Below are 25,461 nucleotides of genomic sequence, written 5' to 3'. Positions count from 1 at the left end.
GTTTCCATAGGAAAAGCGTTTTTTGATTTGCCAATATCTTTGATGCCGGTTAACGGATCTTCTTGAAACCTTCAAAACTAATGAGACGCTCCCGTCAGCCCCTGTCTTGAAAGTTTCGGGGTGATTCGTCAAGTGGGGGCTGAGAAAAAAGGGGAGTCCCAACACGCTTTTTCTCTATGTTAATTGAAATAGGAAACTTTAGACAAAGTTACAGCCCGAGCTGCTGAACGGAATTACACCACATTTTACAAAAAGGTAGGTATTGGTCTAGAAAGCTTGTTTTTTTTAAATAGTGTAAATCCGTTCAGTAGTTGCTGAGAAATTCCAAAAATAAAAATATTGATATCTGAGCACCAAGGAGGATTTGCAAACCCTCCCGAACTCAAGCTTTACTCTGATTGGCTGCCAACACTTAAAACCAGAATGTGTTGGCAGCCATCTTGTGACTTGGTAACCGAGTCAGAAGAAAAGGGGTGAAAAAACATTAAAAATAAGAAAATGGGGCAGGGTACAAACAACCTGACCCCCTAGGCCTGCTCAGGAGGTCCCAGAAGGACCCCAGGACCAAAAAAAGCATAATAAAATCGGTCCCGGGGGCAATGCTGAAATATTTAGATGGGGCCTGCGGGGCCACCCCAGCCCTGGGGACGGCTACCTCCCTTATATATTGATATACGGGGACATGAGGCCCCACGCTGCCCGGGGACCCCCCTGGGGACCACAACCTCCCAGGGGCTACATGATTTAAATGGAGGGCCATGATTTAACCCCCCCTGCAGCCCTGGGGACTGCCACCTCCACAGGGCTCTTTTCAAAATGAAAGTGTGGGGGCATTTGAGCCCCCCACACTGCCCTGGGGACCACCACCTCCCTGGGGCACTCTTTATTGAAATGCAGGGGTCTGTTGCAGACCCCTGGGGACCACCACCTCCCCAGGGCTTAAATTAGTTGGAAGGGGACCGCGCGCACCCCACCTGGAGGGCTCGATGGCCCTGGGGACCGCCACCCCCACGACCGGCTCCTGCAATGTCCTGGGGTGCCCACTGCCCTGTCATTCCAAACTCTGCTTTGCTTTGTTGAAGCGAGAGCAGGAAACCTGCTCTTGCTTCAACGAAGCAAAGCAGAATTGCTTTTGGGCAAGGAGAGCTGCATGTTAGCAGCTCCCCTTGCCTAAAGGCAATGCTGGTTCCAGCAGGAGGCGGGGAGCCAGCAGGTAGTGTGGAGGCATTGGGGCTCCCCCCAGGGTCCGCAACTTGAGGGCGAGCCCCGGGGGATGTGGTCCCCGGGGCCAGAAATGGCCCAGGAGGGGGGGCAATTTTTTAAATAAAGAATGGCCCAGGAGGGGGGTTAATTTTTTTAAAAAAAGAATGGCCAAGCCCCGTTGGATGGGGTCCCCTGGGCCGAAAATGGCCCGGAATGGCCCAGAAGGGGGTCTAGCTGCTCCCTCTCTTTTTTAATTTAATAAAAAAAGATCGTACCCGGGGGATGGGGTCCCCGAGGCCCGAATTGGCCTCAGGACAGGGGCCACACAGGCTCCCTCCAAAATAAAAAAAAAGCCTGGGTATGCCCTGGGGCATGGGGTACTTGGGACCAAAAGTGGCCCAGGGAAGGGGGGCCATGCAGCCCCCCTCTTCTAAAAAAAAAGAAACCGGCAATTCGCCGGAGGCACCGCCCCCCCCCCTGCATGACTCTGCAAATGCGTCTCCTGGCACACTCTGCATTGGGGGATTAAGTCCCCATTGCTAGTGAGGGTCCCTGGGGCCAACTAGGCCACCATGAACCTCCAGTTAGCCTCACACAGTGGAATTGCTGAGAGGTGGTACGAGGCAACATCCCTTTTTATACCACTCTGCAAACACGCCTCTTGGCGCACTTCTGGTGGTGTGATGAGACCCCCTTGTGTCCTGAGGACCTCAGGACACAAGTAAACTTTATCCCCAGAGCAGCAGTGTGCCAGGCGGCGTGTTTGCAGAGTAGTGTAAAAAGGGGGCATTACCTCGGACCACTCTCAGCAATACAGCTGTTTGGGGCTTACTGGAGGTACCTGGTGGGCTAATTGGCCCCAAGGGACCCACGGGATTCAAGGGTACTTAATCCCCCAACCCAGAATGCACCAGGAGGTGCGTTTGCAGAGTGGTGGAGAAAGGAGGCATGGCCTGTGTCCACCTTTCAGCAATCCCACTATCTGGGGAATACTGGAGGTTTCAGGTAGGCTAATTGGCCCCTAAGGACGTCCAGCAGCAAAGGAGACTTAAATCCCCGTCAAAGAGCACACCAGAAAGTGGGTTTGTAGAGTTGTGGGGAAAGGGGGCGTGGCCTTCTATGAGAACTTAGCAATCCTGCTGTGTGTGACTTACTGGAGGTAATAGGAGGGGAAGTTGGCCCCCAAGGTTCACCTTGGGGGCCAACTACCCCTCCTGTTACCCCCAGTAAGTCCCATACAGTGGGATTGCTGAGAGGACTTCGGATTCCATGCTGACCTTTCTACACCACTCTGCAAATGCGACTCCTGGCACAGTACTGGTTGGGGGATGAAATCCACTTTACTCCTGACGGACTTTGTCGGCCAAGTAGCCCTCATGGTATCTCCTGTAAGCCCTACACAGTGGAATTCCTAAGCACTTGTTGGAGGCCCAGCCCCCTTTCTCCACCACTATGGAAAGCATGTGTAATGTAATAAGTCTCGCATTTGCAAGAGTTAGAGCTATTAGCGTTGTAAATCTAAAAGTGTTTTATTAATGTTTCTTTGAGTTGAGTAGATGTAGGTTGTATGTAGTGGAATTATGTGGTATGTTGTGCAGTGAAATTATGTGGATAGAAATTATGTGGTATTTAGTGGATAGGAATTCTGTATTGTGGGATTATGTGTTATGGAGAGTAATTATGTGGTATGATAGTCTGTGTTGTGGAGTGGTAACATCAGGTTTCGTCTTCCTCATGAGAACTCAATGAGACAAAAAAAAAGAAGGAATCACTGAGGAGAACTTCTGGACCTAGTCAGAGGTATGAGCAGGGCCACTGCAATTATGTGACTGTTTGGCTGCACCAACTTCACAAAATTATGTATTTTCCACATTAGCCACATATTTCATCATCTGCTGCCTAATCTGCAGATTTGGGCACAAAAAGCCTTCTTTCTAGCTCAAACGGCTCAAACGTAACCAAAAATGCAGCAACAAGTGTTACAATGTGGTGGAAGGTCCTTTGTAAATCTAGAATGCTCACCTGTTACTTATTGCTAAATGTGGGTGTTAAATTGGTACTAATGGTGTACAAACCACTTTTGCTTCTTACTGCACCTTTCTTGCCTCTTTCTGCATTTCTGTTGCTTCTTTCTGCACCCATCTTGCTTTTTCTACACCCCTTTTGCCTCTTCCACATCCCTCTACCCTCTTTCTGCACCCCTCATGCACCTTTGTGCACCCAACTTCCCTCTTTTTGCACCCTACTTCCCTCTTCCTGTACCTCTCTTGCCACTTTCTGCACACCTCTTCCTTCTTTCTGCCCTCCTCTTGCATCTTCCTGCACCTCAGTGCCTTCTTTCTGTACTTTTTTGTTTCTTTCTGCACCCCTCTTGCCTCTTTGTCTACCCCGCTTCCCCCTTTCCTCATGTCTGTTGCTTCTTTCTGCACTTCTCTTGCCTCTTTCTCCACCCCTCTTCCTTCTTTCTGAATCTAAGTTGCTTCTTTCTGCAACCCTCATGCCTCTTTCTGTATGACTCTTCCCTCTTTTTGCACCACTTTTGCCTCTTCCTGCACCTCCGTTGCATCTTTCTGCACTACTCTTCCTTCTCTCTGCTCTTCTCTTTCTGAAATTCCTCTTGCCTCTTTCTGCACTTCTGTTCCTTCTTTCTGTACTTCCTTATTACTTTCTGTACCTCTCTTGCTTCTTTCTGCAACCCTCTTGCCTCTTTCTCCATCCTGCTTCCTTTTTTCTGCACCTCTGCTGCTTCTTTCTGCATCTCTTGTATCTTTCTCCACCTCTCTTCCCTCTTTCTGCACCTCTCTTGCTTCTTTTGCCACCCCTCATGCCTCTTTCTGTACACCTCTTGCCTTTTCCTGCACCTCTGTTGTATCTTTCTGCATCACTCTTCCTTCTCTCTGTACATATCTTGCTTCTTTCTGCACCACTCGTGTTTCTTTCTGCACCCCTCTTCCCTCTTTCTGCACCCCTCTTGCCTCTTTCTACACCCATGTTCCTTCTTTCTGCTCTTTTTTGTTTCTTTCTGCTCCTCTCTTGCATCTTTCTACACCCATCTCACCACTTTCTCCACCCTTGTTCCCCATTTTTTACATCTGCATTGCTTGTTTCTGTATTTCTCTTGCCTCTTTTCCTACCCTTCATCCCTCTTTTTACACCTCTGTTGCTTTTTTCTGCACTTCTCTTGCTTCATTCTGCACCTCTGTCCCTTCTTTCTGCAACCCTTGTGCCTCTTTTTGTATCCCTTCTCCCTCTTTCTGCTCCCCTCTTGCCTCTTCCTTTACCTCTGTTCATTCTTTCTGCACTTCTCTTGCTTCTTTCTGCACCTCTCCTGCTTCTTTCTGCACCCCTAGTGCCACTTTCTGTATCCCTCGTCCCTCTTTCTGCCCCCTCTTGACTTTTGCAGTACCTCTGTTGCATCTTTCTACAGTTCTTTTGTTTCTTTCTGCACCTCTCTTGCTTCTTTCTGCACCCCTCTTGCCTCTTTCTCACCCCTCCTCCCCCTTTCTGTATATCAGTTGCTTCTTTCTGTACTTCTCTTGCCTCTTTCTGCACCTCTGTCCCTCCTTTCCACAACCCTTTTGCCTCTTTCTTCACCTCTGTTCCTTCCTTCTACACTTCTTTTGTTTCTTTCGGCACCTCTCATGTTTCTTTCTGTATCCCTCTTGCCTTTTTCTCTACACCACTTCCCCCTTTTTGCATCTCTGTTGCTTCTTTATGCACTTCTCTTGCTTCTTTCTGGACCTCGTGCCTCTTTCTATACCCCTCTTTCCTCTTTTTGCACTCCTCTTGCCTCTTTATGCACCCCTCTTGCCTCTTTCTGCACCTCTGTTGCTTCTATCTGCACATCTCTTGCCTCTTTCTGTAACCTTCTTCCCTCTTTCTGCACCTCTCTTGCCTCTTTCTGCACCATTGTCCCCTTTGTATGCACCTCTCTTGCCTGTTTCTGCAACTCTCTTGCCTCTTTCTGCAGTTCTCTTGCCTCCTTCAGTACCTCTGTTGCTTCTTTCTGCACTTCTCTTGCCTCTTTCTGCACCCCTGTTGCTTCATTTTGCACTTCTCAAGTTTCTTTCTGCACCTGTCTTGCTTCTTTCTGCACCCCTGTTGTCTCTTTCTGCACTCGTCTTCCCTCTTTCTCCACCTCTCTTGCCTCTTTCTGCATCTTACTTGCCTCATTCTGCACTTCTCTTGCTTCTTTCTACACCTCTGTTGCTTCTTTCAGCAATTCTCTTGCCTTTTTCTGCACTTCTCTTTCCTGTTTCTACACCTCTCTTACCTCTTTATGTACCTCTCTTGCCTCTTTCTGTGAGAAGTTGGCCTGGTATATGCTGTCCACTAATGATAGTGGGCACCTTGCACCAGTCCAAACAACCCCTTATTGATGATAGATTAAAGACAACCTTTATTGAAAGCTCTCCTAGTAGTAGCTTTGGAGAGCAGCGTTCAGGCTAAGTCTTGAAGGAATGTAAAGCAGCTTATTTTACCAGTCTATAATCTTTTGAATGACCAAATGAAAGGCAACCACACAAGGTACATCTATAAAATATATGTATTTATTTCTAAACACACCCTACTACTCTCTTTATGAGGCTAGAGGTCCAAACACATAAGTTACACTTCAAATATTACAGTACAATAGCACAAATACACATCAGGCCCTAGGGGCAGCTTAAACCACATACTAAGAAAGTGGTATAAGAACCATGACTTAACTAGACACAAAGCCTAGAGCCTGTAGTATCACTGGGACCCCAAGGAATCACCCAAGGTAGTGACAGAGGGGAGCAACGGGGCCGTGTGCAGTGTGAGAACACAGCCGCGAGCTCCCGTTAGCTTCTATGGGGAAAGTCGCGGTTAGATTTTTAAAGATTAGGGACACTTAGAGATGAGTCAGGACCAAACCCTTTTGGACTTAGGAAGTTCTAGGGTCAACATCCACGGGAACACCAGAGTACCCGAGTTAACTCACCCAGGGAAGCCAGGTGCATGGGTGTCAAATGGTGGCAGGTCGCGTCGTCGTTTTCAATGGAAGCTGGCAAAGAAGTGCTTCTGCCGGGAAGATGCGAAGTGTCCGAAGAGATCCAAGCCTGGATCAAAGTTGAGAAGAACCTGAAAGCAGAGGGGACAGAGTCTGGGTCACTAGCCAGTGACCAGGGGCACGATAGGCGAAGGCCCACCGATGTCGGGTGATTTCAGGTGAAGAAGGTGAAGCTTGACTCTTCAGCCACGAGGACCAGGAGGTGTCATTGACAACCAGGAGCTGGACTCGAGCTGTCCCACGAAGCATGTCGAGTGCTGTAGCAAGCCTTGGCAACAGCAACCCTTGCAGAAAGGAGAAAGATGCTTCAGTGCAGACCAGCAAGGTCTGAGGGACTCACCACTTGGTGGGAGTCGGGCATGTCTGGAGCAACCAGGGAAGCCCAAGGAAAATCAAAGTTACCTTCACAGGGACCCACCAGTCGACGGACCCGGGATCACAAAGGGACCTCGAGAGGAATCACAAAATGGCAGCCCACGGGTCACTCACGTTGACTAGGCTGACAGTCTTCAGTGGATTCTCTGCTCAAGTTGGGGGCTACAAGTACTTCAAGAGACATCAAGAAGTAAATGCACTTGCATAAGTGCACGTTGACCAGGAGTTCCGGTTCCACGTTACTCACGGGGGCTGCGGGTCTCAGCTTTGCTGGGGACTCGGGTCGGCCTCTGAGAAGTCTGGAAATCCTCTTCCTGTGTTGCAAAGTCTTCGGCGTCCGGTGGGAGCTTCGGAGATGCAGACCAGCAATTGCTTTGTTGGTGCCTGCCAAGCAGGGGAGTCACTCCTTGACTCCAAGAGAGATTTCTTCCATCCTCTAGTCTTGAGTAGAGAGTCGAAGTTCCAGGATTCGGTTGCAGAGTTTCGTCCAGGGATATCTAAAGTTCTGTTGCCAGGGGTTCCTTACTCATACCTAAGGAAGGGGTTGGACTAACTCAGGGGACCCACTTATGGGAGGGTTTGGAAAGAGGGGTGGCTACACCCACTTCCTTGGCCCAGTTTCATGCCAGAGCAGGGGCTGGAAGCCCCTGAACCAGTTTGAGCTGGACTATGCACAGGGACACCAAATGTGCCCCCAGTGCAGGACTTCAAAGCGCTCTGAGAGTGCTCCCACCCAGCCCCAATACACATCAGCCTGTCTGGGAGGTGGTTACACCTCCCTGTGACAGGAAACCTATTGTCCATGTCTCCCCAGCTGGAGTTTCGGTCAGCAGCAGGGGGCCAGACGTGTGTCTGTGGCTGCAGCATCTATTTTGTGATGCCAGGGCTCTGTTAAGTTGGTATGGGGTATAAGTAGAAGGGTGGGATCATATTCTCACATCAGAAATTGATGTGGGGGTATGATTCCAAGGTGTTTGACACCAAACATGTTTCCGTCCAGCCAGTCCAAATTTAGCATTAACCATTTTAGTTATAATGGTCTTAAGAGTATATGGTCAGGCTGCACCACTGACAACCCTAGAGGATAGATTCCAAAGGCTGCAGAGAGGCTCAGCTCATGCCTGGGCACCCTATCACATATAACCAAGCACCCTGCCTTCAGGATTGATAAGGCCTGCCATAGGGGTGACTGATATGTTTCTATGTGCAGTGATAGGTGAGATATAGTGAACCTATATCTCTGTAAGGGGTGTATGCACCACCTTACCCAGGCTGCAGTAGCAGACCTGTGGTGTAATTTTGGAGGGCTTTCCAGGGGTGGCATAATACATGCTTCAGCCCCTAGTAGGCCTCTGGAGTACCTATGCCCTGGATACATAGTATACCTTATACTAGGGACTCATAAGGGTACCCCAGAATCCAATCTGGAGTGTGCCTAAGGTACATGGAATCAAGTTAGAGAGGAAGCAGCTAGGCAGGGGTCCTGAATAGCAGGGCCCCAGCCAGACTAAAGTTGAAAAACAGTGTTATGGCAGCAAGAAGTGGAGGTAAACATGTGAAGCAGATCCTACTCTCCTACAATTTCTACACCTCATTTGCTTCTTTCTGCACCCCTCTTGCCTCTTTCTGCACCCCTCTTCCCTCTTTCTGCACCACTCTTTCTGTACCTCTGTTGCTTCTTTCTGCATTTCTCTTGCCTCTTTCTGAACCTTTTTGTGCCTTTTTCAGCACCTCTGTTGGTTCTTTCTGCACTGCTGCTCTTGCTTCCATCTGCTACTCTATTGCACATTTCTACATCCCTCTTGCCTCTTTCGGCACCTCTCTTGCTATTTTCTGCACCTCACTTGCCTCTTTCTGCACTTCTCCTGCTTCTTTCCACACTTTGATATACCCACTCTAAAATACATACTACTATTTTTGAAACCATATATACACCAATACCAGTTACTATATACCCACTCTCTGATTCCTAGATCTATATACACATCCATTCATGCACCCATACAGTCAGTCATACATGCAGTCACTCATCAATACAGCACTATCATATGCACTCATATGCCAATACAGACACTCACACACCACCAGTTACTCACACAACTTTTCAGTCATGCAAAGAATCAATCACACTCCCATTTACTCACTTAAACAGTTATACACACAGCACCTCACTTATTCATACAGATACCAACACATACTTACTCTCTTCTGCAATCACTGACACAAGCACACACTCACCCATACAGCCACTCTCACAATCACTCACTCTCACATATAGTCATTTATATACTCCAACACTCACATATACTGCCTTTCACATATGTAGTTACTCACACATGTTCTACTGAGACATCCATGCACTTGCCAAAACACACATACACACACTCACCCACCTATACAGCCCTTCACGGATGCACTCTTGAACCTATACACCCAGTGAATCACTCACTCACACATCTATGCACAGAGTCACACACACCCCTACCACCCACACAGACATCAGGCACCCACACAGATAGTCAAAGAACCAATCAATAACTCATAGAGACACTCATGTAGCTACTCCCCAACACATGCAGCCACTTACATACCAACTGACAGACTGATACAGACATTCACACAGTTAAGTCACTAACCCATGCATTCAGTAAGACACTTTTAATCACTCACTTCTACAGTCAGCCACACACCTACTAAATCATCCATTCAGACACTTATACACCCACTTATTGTTCTATATAGTTTGGCCAATATATTTAGAAAACATATTTAAACTGTACAGAAACACACTGTCACTGGATGATGTCATCAGTGATGTCATGTGAGATGCCATCAGTGATGTCATCAGTGATGTCACTGACCATGTCATGAATGATGTAATATGTGACGTCATCAATAGTGCATTGCGGGGGGCGAGTTATAGTTAGCTCAGCTAACTATAACGGCCGAATTTCTCTGGTTTTGTACGAGTGAAATGTCCCACTAACTATAACAACCCTGAAACCTATGTTTTTTTCAGTGAATTTCTAAGTTTTTTTAAATGCTAATTTCTAACTATAATGTCCCTGAAACCTATGTTTTTTTCAGTGAATATATATATGTATACATATATATATATATATATATATATATATATGCAAACACAGGGGTGGTTGCCTGCTGTGCCTTACAGATCACCATACCTATGCTTTTAGCCAATTCACAGATTGTGACCTCCTTAAATAATATTCATTAGACAGGTCATTCTACAATCCCCTGTGGTTGCTGATTTGTGGAACGACAAAGACTAGTACAGACGTTGCTTTTCAAAGTCAGTCCATTTGAAAAATGCACAATTTAACCTAGCTTTTTGTAAAGTACTCTTAATACTTCGGCCCCTTATCTATTGTAAAAGTGGGAGAATATCCCATTAATGGTGGCAGAATTATTTAATTTAACTAAGATGATTATATACCAAAGAGTGCCAAATCTATTTAGGGCTCTCCAGATATACGTTCCTATCTCCTACTTCATCATGCTTTACTCTTTGATTTCTTTGTTCATTGTCAGGTCTGAGGCGGAGCTAGCTAGATTCCCCAGGTTAAGAATACAACCCAGGAGTCAGGCTTGGCACTTAGGGGGAAGGCGAAGAAGCGTTTCAGTACGATCGCTCTCCGCCTTCCTACGTTCTTTGAAAGCTTAGGACCTTTTTTCCCTCTCCCAAGATGGCCGCTGTTTAGTCATCTATTTTCCTCAGAGGCTGGCTCAGGCAGCGGTGCAGTTTTCCTTGGTTGATGCGCGCACGCGTTCTGAGCGCGGCGCGCATCAACTGTCAAATTTCTGTGGAAAGGCGGAGTTCTAGTGAGCTCCGTGCTTTTCATGCTTTTCCCGTCAGAGTTCCCCCTTGTATTATTAGTCGGAGATAGTCGCATTCCAGTGTGACCGTTTCCCATCCCGAGTCTGGGAGTTTCTCGTATATTTCCCACCTCAAGGTTTTAGTGGAGTAAATGTTCAGAGAAATTCAGGATTGAGGCAAGAATCTTGAATTCGACGATTTGACTCTGCGCAACAGCGGTGGAGAAGAAGTAGAGGCAAGTCTTGTAAATATCGTCCAGAGAAGTAAGTGAAGCTTTCTGTCTTCTTTGATGCACCTGCAGTCGAGAGAAGGCATCCAGTGACTTCATTAAACTGTAAAAGAAAGGTCAGACTTTCCGACCGTAAAGAAAGAGAGAGAGTGCGGTTTATTAGAGAGTCTACGTTCCAAAGACAGTTTCACAGCAGTTGTAGCTTCAGCAGCAAGTACAGAATTCAGCCCAGGAAGAAGTTAGGAGAGAGAAAAAGACTTTCACAGTATAATCGATGTAGATGCAATTATATATATATATATATATATATATAAAGGTACTTACCAACTTAGCATCCATCTGCAAGGTTTTGGAACCGGAAAGAAGAATAGCCTGCATAATTAAGAACATATACACATTTGATGAAAAGACAATAAATCTTCTAAGGTGGTAGACAGGTAATGGCAGACATTTAGAGTAGTGGGTGGGGTTATCGGGCAAGCTGGAATTACATGTGATTCTATTTTGCAGGAGTTGCTACACGCACACAGTTCTACCCTACATCCACTTAGAGGGTACTCAGCAGAAAAAGCTCAGAGAGTAGCTGCCCATTGTGTCAGGACAGGTAATAGTGTGTGAATAACCTCTATAGCCCAATTAGAGTTAGCCAAGAGTAGAATTGTTACTGAGTTACTCTCATTGCAGGAATCGAGAGGAAGAAGTTTCGAGTCCAGTCCAGGAAGAAGACACAGTGCAGTCTCTCTTGTCTGTCCAATTCCCCTTTCCCCCTCTCTGCTGCTCGTGAGCCTTGAGTTCGCGGTAGCGGAGTGGAGGAGTGGAGATCCAGCATCGGCTCCTGTGGAAAAGGCACGTTCAGCTAAAGGTACTTGACAGTTCATGTAGAAACATACAGGGTCGTTTTTAGAGTGCGCAGATAGGATATTTCGTCACACCTGTGCCATATTACAAGGGCATAATATCCTGTGGCACTTGTAACACAGCCCTTGTGAAATGACAGACACGGTCTGTCATGGTTTGACAGGGTATGCATTCTGCCAAATGAAGGTCCAAAATACCTGGAGACAAATTAAGGTACCTAATTATGAACCCCTTGTGACACTTTTGGGCTGCCATTGCATCACTTTTTCTGATGCAGCGGTGGCGTAAACAATGTGCCACTTTGCGCCATATTTACAAGGTGATGCATCTGCCTAGATGCATCACCTTGTAAAGACCTGCACCACATTATGCCTTCGTCAGATATAATGTATGCCGGGTGGGTGTTCCTATGCAAGAAAGCCTGATAGAAGTGGTGTAGTGAAATCTATAAATTTATCAGATTTTACTGCCCCACTTCTAGGACGCCACTGCATCAAATCATTATGCCTGCCTCATAGCAAGTGTAAGGGTGATTCAGTGATAAATCATAGACCCCCTGCATTGCTGTAGTTGCACCACGCTTCCATACAGTAAATATGGCACATCCATTTTGTCTCAAGAAGGGTGCAGTGAAAACTGTTGCATCACTGTTTTCACACAGCAATGCAACAGTTTTACAAGTAAGCCCCTAAATATGTTGCAACTTCCAATTATATGGGCATGATGGGCCTTTCCTTATTTTCGAAATTAGTACTGCATTAGGCAAAAAGTTGAAACCTCCTATTGAATACATGTTATCGGCAATCGCCTTGTAGATATTTATAAGTGCCATACACAGTATATATTGATGAAACACACACATTTACCTCAAAGATTCCATATAATGTCCTGGTTAGCAACTGACATATGTTATTAGAGTGCGGGCTGCTTGATGGTAATGCCTTTCAAACTTTTCTCGGCCTGAAAGATTAATTTGTCACAGTCAAGAAACAGTTCTTCTTACAAATACAATGAAGGGACTTTTGGCCAAATGTATGAAAACTTGATTTGTAAAAAGTGTTCACAAATTGCTCACAAGTTTTTGTAAATCCAATGACATTTTGTGTACCGATCCATGTACTAAGAAGATTCTCTGCAAAATCAGAAAGTGGGCCACAACTTGACCTACCTCATCAATAGCCGTGCGGTAGGTACCAAATTGCGACTTATTTGGACAGGATTCCATCAGATGGTTGGTGGCCTACTAAGGTCAGCAGACCAACATGTCCTTGATAACATTTAAATCAAGTATTTTTTTATATGCAGCCCTTTTTCCTTAAAAGAAGTGGACTTGCATTTAAGAAATATTTTTTAAAATGTTGTTTAAGTGTTGGCAGTGTAGCCCTATATGACAGCCTACTCCCAAACACACATTTTTTTTACATTCCCCTGCAAATAAGTTACCATCTCTTTGAGGAGTAATTGATTCGGTATGAATTTCTAGCCCCATTTTGTGATTTGACAAGTATTTACCAAATTGTAAAATGGGTTTCATAAATACTGTAGGCCATTTAGCTGTTGTAAACCCTATCATTTAGTTCATAGAACCCCTACATTCTTAGAGAGAATGTTAATCCCAGACAGGACAATTATTTTGCAGAATAATAGACATTATGTAACACATAGGCTGTCCTCCTCGGACAGGTGGGTAACCGTTCTGATTGGGATGAATGCTACCTTCTTTTAAGTGTTATAGAAACATTGCTTATGATTCCGACCCATGGCAATGAATCGCCACAGCGTGATGTAATTTGGCTAAAAGTCTATGCCGTCAAAAAACAGTGGTCTCTGGATTTCTCTTGACAGTTCCCATTGTTTAGAGTCAAAGTCCAATACTAGAAGTGATGGGCCTAGAAATTTTTTGTCTCCTGATGTGTCCGAAGCTGACTTAGAAAGCGGGGCAGAGTAGTCTTTTAGTATAGGAGGGGACAAGCTTGTAATCTCTCAAATCATTTACCAGAGGTTAGTAGTAAGAAGGGGGCAAATCCTGTTATACTCCAATCCCTCATTGAAAAGGCAGGAAGGGTAATGAATAAGGCTTTTGCTTTCCTAGATAAGTTATGTCACTTTTAGACAAATGTTGGAAGCCATCATGGTGTACTGCAGTCTCCTCCTTACTTACATATTGGTGAGAGGCTCTCCTGTTAATGGCACTGATTCTGTAGCTTCTTGGCGGCAGAAATAACCTCACTCTGGATTCATAAAGGGAAAGAAAAGAAAAACTTCCTTTAAAAAAGATTTGGGAATCTGTGAGATATAATAGTTAAACCCAATCCACAGAATGAAATATGCTTGTGTTCTCTATGAACTCATTCAGAACTATTGGAAAAGCAATTGAAGCAACCCCATTTTTAGACTAAATGGAACACAGAATCAATAAAAATGATCTCCTGATTTACCAATTCTCCCTTGTCCTATTTCATGTGTTTCAGAAGGGTCAGTGTGAGATATGTGAAGGCAGGTAATGTTAGGATCATAGAAGCATAGTATAGAAAGGGTTAGCATAGAGAGGGAGTGGTTTGCTGAGAGCAGGGCTACAGGTACTTTGAACAAGACCGAACAAGAGGTTGGTTTTGCCACCTAGCATAACACACAGCATTTTTCTTTCTGCACTTTATTGCCTTTCACAACTGACGCTTTCCCAACAGGAATTAGGGAATCGATCCTAGGACTGATGTGAGCAACCATAGATGTGGAATCTAGCATGCAAAACGTATATTCCTTTTATTGCAGGTTACTCACATTAGTCAACCCTAAACTTTAATAAAATAATTGGATATCCCATATATCCTAGTCCCAATGCAAACTCAAACAGATTGTCTTGTAGTAACATTCACCTTAGATAAGAGCTCTAATTCAAATAAGCGCTTTAATCGGGCATCCAGAGGGGCACTTTGAGGATCCTGTTTGTAGCTCTTATGTAGCCTGGGTACCTGCTAATGCATACACCACACATGGTGCTTATAATCCAGGTCTTTATTCATCCACGTGCAACTGCAAACTCAACAATTTAAGTCAACCTTCATTGTATTCTGCTCTAACACTTACGTCTCAGCACTACAGAGTCCATCAGGAGGCAAAAGGGTTCTGTCTTTGCTAACTCGTATGACACTACATCTCCCCCTCTTTATTTTACTATGTATATATATATATATATATTCCATAGGAAGAGCATTTTTTGTTTTGCTTATAACTTTGGCGTCGTTTGATAAATCTTCATGAAATTCTCCAAACTAATTCTTTGTTCATATCAGCTCCTATGTCGTAAAGAGGGGGCCGAGAAAAAAGGTGGGCCCCAAAACGTGTTTTCTCCATGTTAATTTCCATAGGAAACTTTAGACAAGGCTACAGGTTGAATGGGTGAACGGAATTACCCCACATTTGGCAGGGAGAAGGGTCTTGGTATAGAAAGCACGCTTTTGTTTATTTGGTGTAAATCCGTCCAGTAGTTTTGGAGAAATATCGAAATTTACAGATATCGATATTTGGGAATTCTGCCATCTGATTGGCTGAGGAGTTACGAGCACGAGCTTTCTGCTTATTGGCTGCGAGCGGTGAGATCGGTTGCAACTAGGAAGTGTTGGCAGCCATTTTATGATTCTGTTGAAGTGAGTAAGGGGAAAAATGGGCGAAAAAAGTAGGAAAGAGGAGGGTAGGAGCAGTGTAATCTCTGTGGGGTGTTTAGGGTGTGCTATACAGGAGTGCAAAGCAAACTACTCATCCCTACTGGTCTGAAAGTGCTGGGCTATGGAAATTAAGTGAGGTATTGCCTAGAGTCTGATGCTGAGAAGGTGAGCTGCTGTGGGATTCGGGGATTAAAGCGTGAGCCAAAACTGTGTGCCTTATGCTGTGAAGTTATGTGCCCTCTCCGTTGCACCACACCTGTGGAAGTAGTGTCAGCATGTGTTTATACCTACTAGGATGAACTACTGAACCCTACTGGTCTGAAAGTGCTGGGGTATGGAAAATATGTGAGGTATTGTCTAGAGTCTCATGCTGCTAAGCTGAGTTGCTGCCGGACTCGGGGATGAAAGCTTGAGTCCAAACTGTGTGTCATATGCAGTGAAATCATGTGCTCTGGCTGCTGTGCCACATATGTGCAAGTAGTGTCAGCATGTAGTTATACCTACTCGGAGGAACTTTTGTTTTGAACATTGTAAGTTGTGCATGGTGTTTAGGTGGTGTTATACAGTGAGTGCGAAGGGAAATTTGTGCGTATCAAATTAATTTGGTATGTGAAAAGTGCAAACTACTCACTCGTACGGGTCTGATGCTGCTGAGGGGCATAGGCTGAGCTGCTGCCGGACTCGGGGATTAAGGCACTGAACTACTGACCCCTACCAGTCTGAAAGTACGGGGTACGGAAATTAAGTGAGGTATTGCCTAGAGTGTTATGCTGCTAAATTGAGCTTCTGCTGGACTCGGGGATGAAACCGTGAGCCCAAACTGTGTGTCCTATGCTGTGAAGTCATGTGCTCTGGGCGCTGTGCCACACCTGTCCAAGTAGTGTCAGTAATATTTTATACGTAGTAGGAGGAAGTTTTGTTTGGAACACGGTAATTTGTATATGGAACTTAGGTGGTGTTATACAGGGAGTGCAAAGGTTAATCAATATGGTATTTGTAAAGTGCAAACTACTCACCGCTATGGGTCTGAAGACCCTGGAGACCGGCGTGGAAATTATGTGAGTTATTAAGTGAGCTCTTGCCCAGAGTCACATGGTGCTGAGCTGAGCTGCTGCCGGAGCAGGGGATTAAACCGTGAGCCCTGTGCTCTGAACTCATGTTTCCTGGCTGCTGCGGTACACATGTCTAAGTAGTGTCAGCATGTGTGCATACGTACTAGGAGGAAGTTTTGTTTTAAACAGTGTGACGTCTGTAGGGTGATAGGGGGTGCTACAGAGGGAGTGTGAAGTTCAATTATGCCGTTTCCAATCAATCCGGTATTTGTAAAGTGCAAACTACTCACTCGTACGGGTCTGCAGGCACTGGGGGCCGGCGTGGAAATTAAGTCACATGGTACTATCCTGAGCTGTCACTAGAGTCGGTGATCAAAGTGAGAGCTCTGTGCTCCAAAGTCAGATAGTCTGGCCTGTGCGCCTCAGCTGTGTGGCGAATACATTTTGTCGAGGGTGCGGAAGTTCCCGTTCCCTGGCCCTAAAATAGCGGGCCTAAGTTGTCAGTTATAAGGCGGCTCTAAAAAGAGCCCTTGTGTTTATTAGTTGGAGCTACATATAAGTGCGGATGCACAGCTTCAGGTTATTCAGAAAAACTCGATTTCCTTGATCTGTGAAGTGTACTCCATCACTTCTGTAGATATCAGTCATATCAAAACGTATGTTCTTGTTGTAGATCGACCCCATTCTCTGAGGTATGCAGACACAGCTTTGTTGACATTCTTCCTAGATCTTTCAATCTGAGGACAAAATTGGTTTGACCATTTCCACTTCTGTCTTTGGCATATATTGGAATATACAAAGACAGCTTGAGGCAAAAGCAACATCAATTGTCGAAAGGTGTCCATCATTAGCATTTCCAAACCTACCAAACCTACCCCAGTCAATGTGCCTATGTGCCTAGGTCGTTTCCACCACAATGCACAATCATGAGGTCAGGGTGTTGGAGATGCAAACAGGTTTTAACCAAAGTCAACAATTGGTGCCACTTCAATCCTCTCTGTGCAAACCATTTAGTGTCCACATTTTGTAAACCTAGTTCTAAGTCAATACGTCTCTGCTCTGCATACCTCTTGCACCACAAAACATAGCTATGTCCTACGATCTACACTAGCATTTTGAAGGTATGGTTGGAAGGTATGGAAATATGTCTGTAGCTCATGCAGTTCCTTCGTAGAGTAAGAGATATGTTTAAAAATGGGGGGAAATCTTTTTTTTACACAGAAAATTATAATTGATTGGAAGTTAAGAAGCATTGGGTACTAAAAAATAGGGTGCCTATTAGTTGCATGAAAAAGCATGTTTGTCATTGGTTAATAAAGAGCAGTCTAAACGTGGAGTCCATACGATAGAATGAAATGTGCTCAGCTCAACCAGACGTGCTACTTGCATTTGGAAGGTACATTTGGAACTTAAAACAATGGTGAACATTTAACCCACAGGTGCTGGTAAATGTTCAAGAATATGCTGAAAAAAATATGTTACGTTTAAAAAAATTCATGAATTTTTAACCTGCAGGTGTCGTAGAATGTTCCAGAAAGTGTGGTGATAAAATAGGTTGAACTTCTGACCTGTATGTGGCGCGAAATATTAAGTAGCTTTTCAGATGGAAAATTCAAAAATAACCAATGGAGATAAGTTTTGGAATGTCGATGAAGGAATGAAGTTTTCAGATTTGTTCTTTACATGTATATATATGAGGAGCGACAGAGAAATTGTGCCATTACTGGTTCCATTCTTGATGAAAGCGGTGCATTCCATGTACTGTGTGACAAAGAAAGAATTGCATGCGTGTGTGACATTTGAAATCTGCATACCAACTACAAAGGTGAGGTAGAAATGAACAAGGTGTGTGATGCGTTCTGTAGCAGTGATTAAGTATTTGAGGTGATATTTTTAAGTTTGAAAGTATTTTTTATTTCAAAATAATATACTGTTAGTAAAGTGTGGTGTTTCATATTAGTTATGAAATATGCATAAAGTTTGACCTGTTGTTCAATAAGTACTTTATATATGTTTAGGAATTTTTCACAAAGAAGAAGTGTAGTTTGTCATCTTTAAAGGACTGTATGGTTTTGAAAATGAGGTACAGCGTTAATTTGGGTTTGCTTAGATATTCAGGCGAGAAAAACAAAATGTCCCACGTTTGCAAATTATACTTTTTGTGGAAGTAGTGAGGAAGGGGGGGGTAGGAGATGTATGTGTTATTAAGTTAAAAGCGATAAAACCAAACCCAGAAATGTTATGTGGACAGGTTGTGGTCTCATTTTTGACAGTGAGAGGTAGATTTGAATATAAGTCTAGGTAGGTTGTTGTACTGTGAGGCCATCTACAGTGTTTGGAGATTACATGGAGAGGAGATGGAGATAGTAAAAGTGATACGTTCCTTTCATATGTGCGCATTGTTTGAATCATTTGAACATAGGTTGAGAAATAATATGAACATGGTTTCTGGTTTGCATTTGGGTATTGTTAATAGTTTTAGTAGTTTCTGACTAGTGAATAATAAAAAGGTAGATATACTGAAATATATGGTAGTAAACATTTTAATGATTGTCTGAAATAGAAGTAGTTGGGGAGTGTTTCTTTAGAAGAGATGTTTATACATGTGTGAGAGATAAAAAAGAAATGAAAATGTTCAATATATTTTCTGTATGACTTGACATTAGCAGACTACATGTGATTATAAGTGATACTATTTGTCAGGCTGTGTCCCTGTGCTGAATATACATAGGTGTTTAAGTGGTCCGGGTTTTATCGGTGCTCAGCTTCACTAGCCCTTTTGAGACACTCGTCAATTTTTTTATTCCATTTTAGGTCCTTAATATACATACAGTAAAGGGACGGTATAACAAAAGTTTGGGAACTAGAACTTTGTTTACTCTCCCCATCCTCTGCTATACACTCTACAGAGTGTTTAAACGACGTTATTAACATACAGATGTCTAGCTAATAAAGGTGGTGTAGTGCCACTGGGTCCATTTATAAACCTTGCTATGGGATAGTTTATGTTTTACCCGCCAATTTGCATGTTTGAATTATTTTTGCTGATAAGCGTTCCGGAAGACACCTGTTAAAATTAAGCCAGTGTATGGGTATAGTGGCGCTACTAGGAATGGTGGGGGTTTCTGTTTGATTTTGTATGGTTAAGCAGGGGTGGTGGTGGGGGAGGTGGGTATGTTGGTGATTAAAACACAGACTTTAGTAACGTCCAGATGTCTAGCTACTAAAGGTGATGTAGTACCACTGGGACCACGTTTTGCTGATAAGCGTTTCGGGAGACATCTGTTGAAATTAAGCCTCTGTATGGCTATAGTGGCGCTTCCAGGTTTGCTGGGGCTCTTTGTTTTATTGCGTAAAGTTAAGCAAAGGCGGGTGTGGAAGTGGTGTAGTGGTACTGGGACTATTTATAAACCGCCTTTTGGTATGGTGTATGCTTTACTTGCAAAATTGCAGGTTTCAATACCTTTTGCTGATGAGCGTTCCGGCAGACACCTGTTGAAATTAAGTCCATGTATGGCTATAGTGGCGCTAACGGGAGTGCTGGGGCTCGTTGTTTGATTTCGTAAGGTTAAGCAAGGGCAGGGGTGGGAGAGGTGGGTATGTTGCTGATTATAACATGGATATTTGTAACGTGCACATGTGTAGCTAGTAAAGGTGATGTAGTGCCACTGAGTCCATTTATAAAGCGCTCTATGGCATGGTATATGTTTTATCCGGAAATTTGCATGTTTTAATACCTTTTGTTGCTGAGCGTTCCCTGTATTACTATAGTGGCTCTACCAGGTTTGCTGGGGCTCTTTCTTTGATTTCGTAAGGTTAAGCAAGGATGGGGATAAGGGTGGTGTAGTGGCACTGGGCCCATTTATGAACCGCTTTATGGAATGGTATGTTTTACTCGCAAAATTTCCATGTTTTAATACCTTTTGGTGATGAGTGTTCCAGCAGACAGCTACACAAATCACACAACATTTCTGTGGATAACAAATCTTCATGCTGATATACACTCTTGCACTGTTGTAGAAGGCTGCCAGCGTTGATGGCAAATTATGAAACTTGGTGCCATTGTACATTTAAATGGAAGCTTGGACCATTTCTTTGTTACTATGGTGCAGTCAGGGCTTTAAGTGTGAAAAAAATGGGGGTGCTCTAAAAGGAGCGAGGAAAACCTCTTAAAGGGGTGTGGGCTGTCCAAGTAGGGGTGTGGTCTAAATCAAGATAACTAGCATTGTGTGCTTAAGAAAATCCCCTCCAATTATTCTACGTTCGGAAAACACACTCTTTAAAGGATTTCGCTTCCTCTTACAACATAGCTCACCTAGCATGATGCCTCCACTTCTCAGTAGTGAGCAAACTGAGCATGCGCACATCGATGTGCATGCTCTCACTGCAGTCCAAAAACAAAAAAAAGGAAAATTGACTACCTTTGCGAGGGACAAAAATAGAGCCCAATAGAGACCCATTTCGAGACCTCCTTAAAATAACTGCCGGTGCTTGGAGCCGGCCCACTTAAAGCCCTGCATCCATCCATCATAAGCACTGCACCATCCAACCATCTTTCAATTCATCCATACATTCCTACCTTCTTACATACATCTGTCCCAGTACTTATCCTAAGCATCTATCAGCCCACTCGCATATGGTAAGCACTGTGCCATCCATCCAGTCATATGCCTATATATCCATACATACATCTGTCCCAGAACCAATCCTAAGCATCTATCAGCCCACCCGTCTATCCTAAGTACTGGTCCATGCATCCATTCATCCTTCCATCCATTCATACATCCATACACCCATCTATCTAGCTATCCATTCATCCATCTGGCCATCTATCCACTCGCACTTTATTCAACTATCTATCCTTATTTCCGTGCACCCTCCGCCCCGATCCTAAATACTGCTTATTATACTCATCCACCCAGCCTTTAAAGGGGCCGAAAAGGCTGGCGATAAGCATTGACAGGCAGACGTTTCTGATAAAGAACAAGAAAGCTTTGAGTTGCTCTTTGTGGACCATAGTTCACCACCCTTCTCTGGTGGTGTTTTAAACAAAGGTTGATTCAGCGAAAGAAATGTAAAGCAGCTTTTCAGTTTAAGACGTTAATTTAGAAACATAACGGGGCATATTATTAAGAAAAGCGGCGATATTAACACCATTCTTGATAATATGCCCCAACGTTTTGTCCATTTCTATATAGGAACACTGCTTTAAACTGGCCGAGACTGACAGATAGTGAATACCTGTAGTTCTTACATTTGGGAGAGTATACCAGACAGCTAATTTGGGGTGGTGAGAACAGCACTTCCATATTTCCATGTGAAGCACAGTATAGGAATATAAAGGTAATTCTAAAGCTACTATCTTCGCATTAAAGAGGGGGTGTGAGAACAAAGGGGCATTTTATCAAGAACTGGTTTAAAATTATCGCCGCTTTAGCGGCAGGAAACTGCCGCTAAAGCAGCGATAATGGGCTTGAAAATATGACCTTATGAATTCCCATAGGGCATATTATCAAGCTCATTATCGCCGCTTTAGCGGCAGTTTCCTGCCGCTAAAGCGGCGATAATTTTAACGCCGTTCTTGATAATCTGCCCGTAAGTGAGCCAGGCAAAGCGCGTGTTTTTGTAGTACCAAAACAAGACACTGTGAAAGGTGAGAGCAGAGTCGTGCTTGAGTTGGCTGTGTGTGGTCGTCTCCAAAGGTGCCACCAAAGTGAGATTTCGGGGAGGCTAATTCTTTCAGCAATAGGCAGAGTGGGGATGTAGGGACTCTAAAATTGGGTGAAAAAGAACAGAGCATCATTTACAAGCAAATGGTCTTTTGAAGATCTGTGAAGTACTCGGGTGCGGCTCTGTGTGTGCGATTGGGAAGCTGTCTCAGGGAGTCCGGGGCATTGGGTGTTGCGCGCCTGGTGGTCTCTCTGCTAATCACGCCACGATGATGTTGCTCCTGCACTGCAAAAAGAGAAGGGAATTCCTGAGAGAAAATGGCTCTCTATAAAGGATTTATTTTCTACCACAACGCGACTCACCTGGCATGATGTCTCCACTTCTCAGTAGTGAGCAATGTGCATGCTCTCACTGTCTCACTGCAGTCCAATAAAAAATAAAAAACAACGGACTATCTTTGCGAGGCACAAAAATAGAGCCCCATAGAGATCGGTTTCGAGGCCCCCAAAAATAAACTGTTGGTGCTCAGACCCCCCCCCAACTTAAAGCTTTGGGTGCAGTGTTATGTTTGCAAAGTTGTAGATAAAATTGTTAGGCTAATAATAGTAATTTTTCTGTGTGCCGTTTGGTTGATAATATCATCCTAAGTACATAGATTACAATTTTTAAAAATGCAATATATAAAGTTGTCTGCGGTGGGTTGCAGAGGGAGTGCTGTGGGGGGGTGGGGTGTGGTGGAGAGGTGAAAAGTATGAGGTGTTGCAGTTACATGTAAATTGTAAAGGTGTATGTAAATAATTAAATTAATACTTGTTGTATGTTCTATAGCACTACCCGTCATCCTATTGCTCCCCTGCCCTGCTCCATCACGTTGCAGCACTGCCTCTGAAAGCCATCAGTAGAACTTATGTAATTGTATGTAATTATTTTAATATATTAAACAGATGTAAAAAGTATTTGAATCTATCTTTTTTTCAGAAAATTATTTTGTTTGTATTAAAATTTGAAAATGCCTAGAAGAACTAAAATAAAGAAAAGAGAAAAAAATATATATTTGAACAAAAGGAAAGATTTTCAATTAGAAAAGAATGAAAGTGCTACACAAACAGTTTCTTCTGGTAAAAACACTAAACAATTTCTGAAAAAAAATATTACGAACATTTGATGAAAATAACATCACACAAAGGAAAAAGAAGAATTTTTTAAGTAAGGAGAAGGAGACTCCAATTTCAAATACCAGGAAAAGAAAACATGATAAAGAAACAGTATCTGTTACCCGGAGACAAAAACTATTTCAAGAAATTCGTCAAAGACTTTTTCGAACTATAGTGATTCAGAATTTCATGAAAACATGCTGCAAATATAAAAAGAAAGTGCTGCAATTCAAACAAAAGTAGTGTATTGAAAGTATTGTGGATACTTATTTCACTTTAAAACAGAAGGTATTAATTGTGATTTTGAAGAGGATCAAAGTGTTGGATAAAATATTCAAAGTGTTGAAAGAGAAAAGGTGAAGAAAAAGACTTGTGAACAGAACCAACTTTTGCAAATTCTTTAGTGGACATTGGAAACATACTTCTACTAGTGAGCCTTTTTTAATTAGGAAAGTTACTTCCAGGAAAATAGTTAACCATTTGCAGTTGATACTGATGGTCGTTGCTACGAAGTTCAGGATGGTTGTCCCCTTCCAAAAGAGGAATTGGTTGGTAAAAGCGCAGAAGAGTTAATAGCTGCAGAAGTGCAAGGGAAACATACACAAGCTCCTGTGTATAAGTTGTATTGTAGCAGTATTTGTAGTATTCGACATGAATCTATTGATATAATGCAAAATTTGCTTCGAGAATATACACAGAAAAGTATTAAACAGAAGATGTATTTGTTACAAGGACAAGATCCATGTAATGTAAGAAAATGTACTGAGAAGCATGGGCATTCTCTGGCTTGTCTTTCAAGAAAAGTGTGTAAAATTGTTTTTCATCACTTGAGGATGTTAGCAGTACACCATTCAGAAATGCGGAAGTTTGTAAGGAAACTGTACTATGTAAAAAGTCCTGCATTATGTTTAAGTGAACTGAATACAGGTCTTTTACATGGTTCTTTATCAGATGTTCAAAAAAAGTGCGATGATATTGAAATGCGATATTTTGGTTCAGGACAGCAGTTCATAGAAAGTGAAAGTTTGACAATTACAGATGTTGAAGGAGATGAGAAAGTGATTAGCCCTGATCAGTTTGAAGAAAAAATTGGAAAGTTTAATGTAGTGTGCTCTGGAATACCAAACTATGTTTGTGTTTGTTGTCGACGTACTCATTATAAAAGTCAAACTAGGAATGTTGATTTGTATTTGAAAAGTGAAAAGGAGAACAATTGTAAGTGGGAAGAATTTCCAACTTGCTTGTTGGTGGAAGGTCGATTTGAGTTAGGTAGTGATCAATGTATATGTAAATATTGTTACAACAAAATAGAAGAGATCAAAATGCCTGCTAGAGCAGTACATAATAACTTAGAATTAGTAGCTATTCCGGAGGAACTGGCAGAATTGAATAAATATGAGTCGGTTCTAATTCAATCTATTCAGCCTTTTCAAACTATAATTCAGATGGAGCCTAAAACAGGTAAACTGCCACCAACAGACTTGCAAAGAGGGCTGAAAGAGTGGAGTACTTACTTTTGGATTTTAAGAAAAATATTGAAACTATTGCTGGAGAGAAAGTGGAAAATGAGGCAGTAGTCATTCTAGTAAATGGTGTACCAACAAAGAGTCGGAAAATATGGCAAGAATTTTGTGGATGTTAATAACGTTGAAAAGGCTACCTTATATCTTATAGAGAACAATATTTATTACAAAACTGTAAATGTGGATGAACAGGTGATAAGTTTAGAAGATGAATGTGAAATTTCAAGTTGTCAAATAGAGAAAGTGGACAAGTCAAGGACTGAAGAGATTTGTGAACATTACACAATATGTCCTTTGCATTCAAAAGAAGTAATAGGAAGCAGCATTGAGTTATTTCAAATGAAAAAAGCACAGGGAACTCAAATGAGTGTATGGGAGAAGAGCTTGTAAGCTCGTTGTTTTCCACAGCTGTTTCCTACTGGAGAAGGTGGACGATATGATGACCTACTTGTACGGATTCCAGCTTCAGAATATCGGTCAACAAGATTATATTCTGAAGATCCTAGATTTCGACAGTGCATTCCATACATATTTCACCTTTTGTTTGAAAGTGATCTATCTTCTCTGTCGTATGCAGTGAACCACATACTTAAAACTGGAGTTCATCAATCACTTCTTTCTGCGAAAGAATTTGTGGAGAAAGCTCAAGAAACAGATGAAAATTTAGAAGCACAGTTAATCAATTTTATGGCATGACAACGTAGAACAAATGAGTATTGTTATCGTTGTCATGGAGAACTCAAGTGTATGTTATGGAACTTAGGTACACCAACATGGTTTGTCACACTTAGCTGTGCAGAGTATGAATGGGAAGATTTTCTTGAGTTTCTAAGAGAAGTGAATTCTAATATTACAAATGTTT

The sequence above is a fragment of the Triturus cristatus genome, chromosome 4_1, assembly GCF_964204655.1.
Source record: "Triturus cristatus chromosome 4_1, aTriCri1.1, whole genome shotgun sequence".
NCBI classification, from domain to species: Eukaryota; Metazoa; Chordata; class Amphibia; order Caudata; family Salamandridae; genus Triturus; species Triturus cristatus.
Note: the sequence above shows the minus strand (reverse complement) of the source record.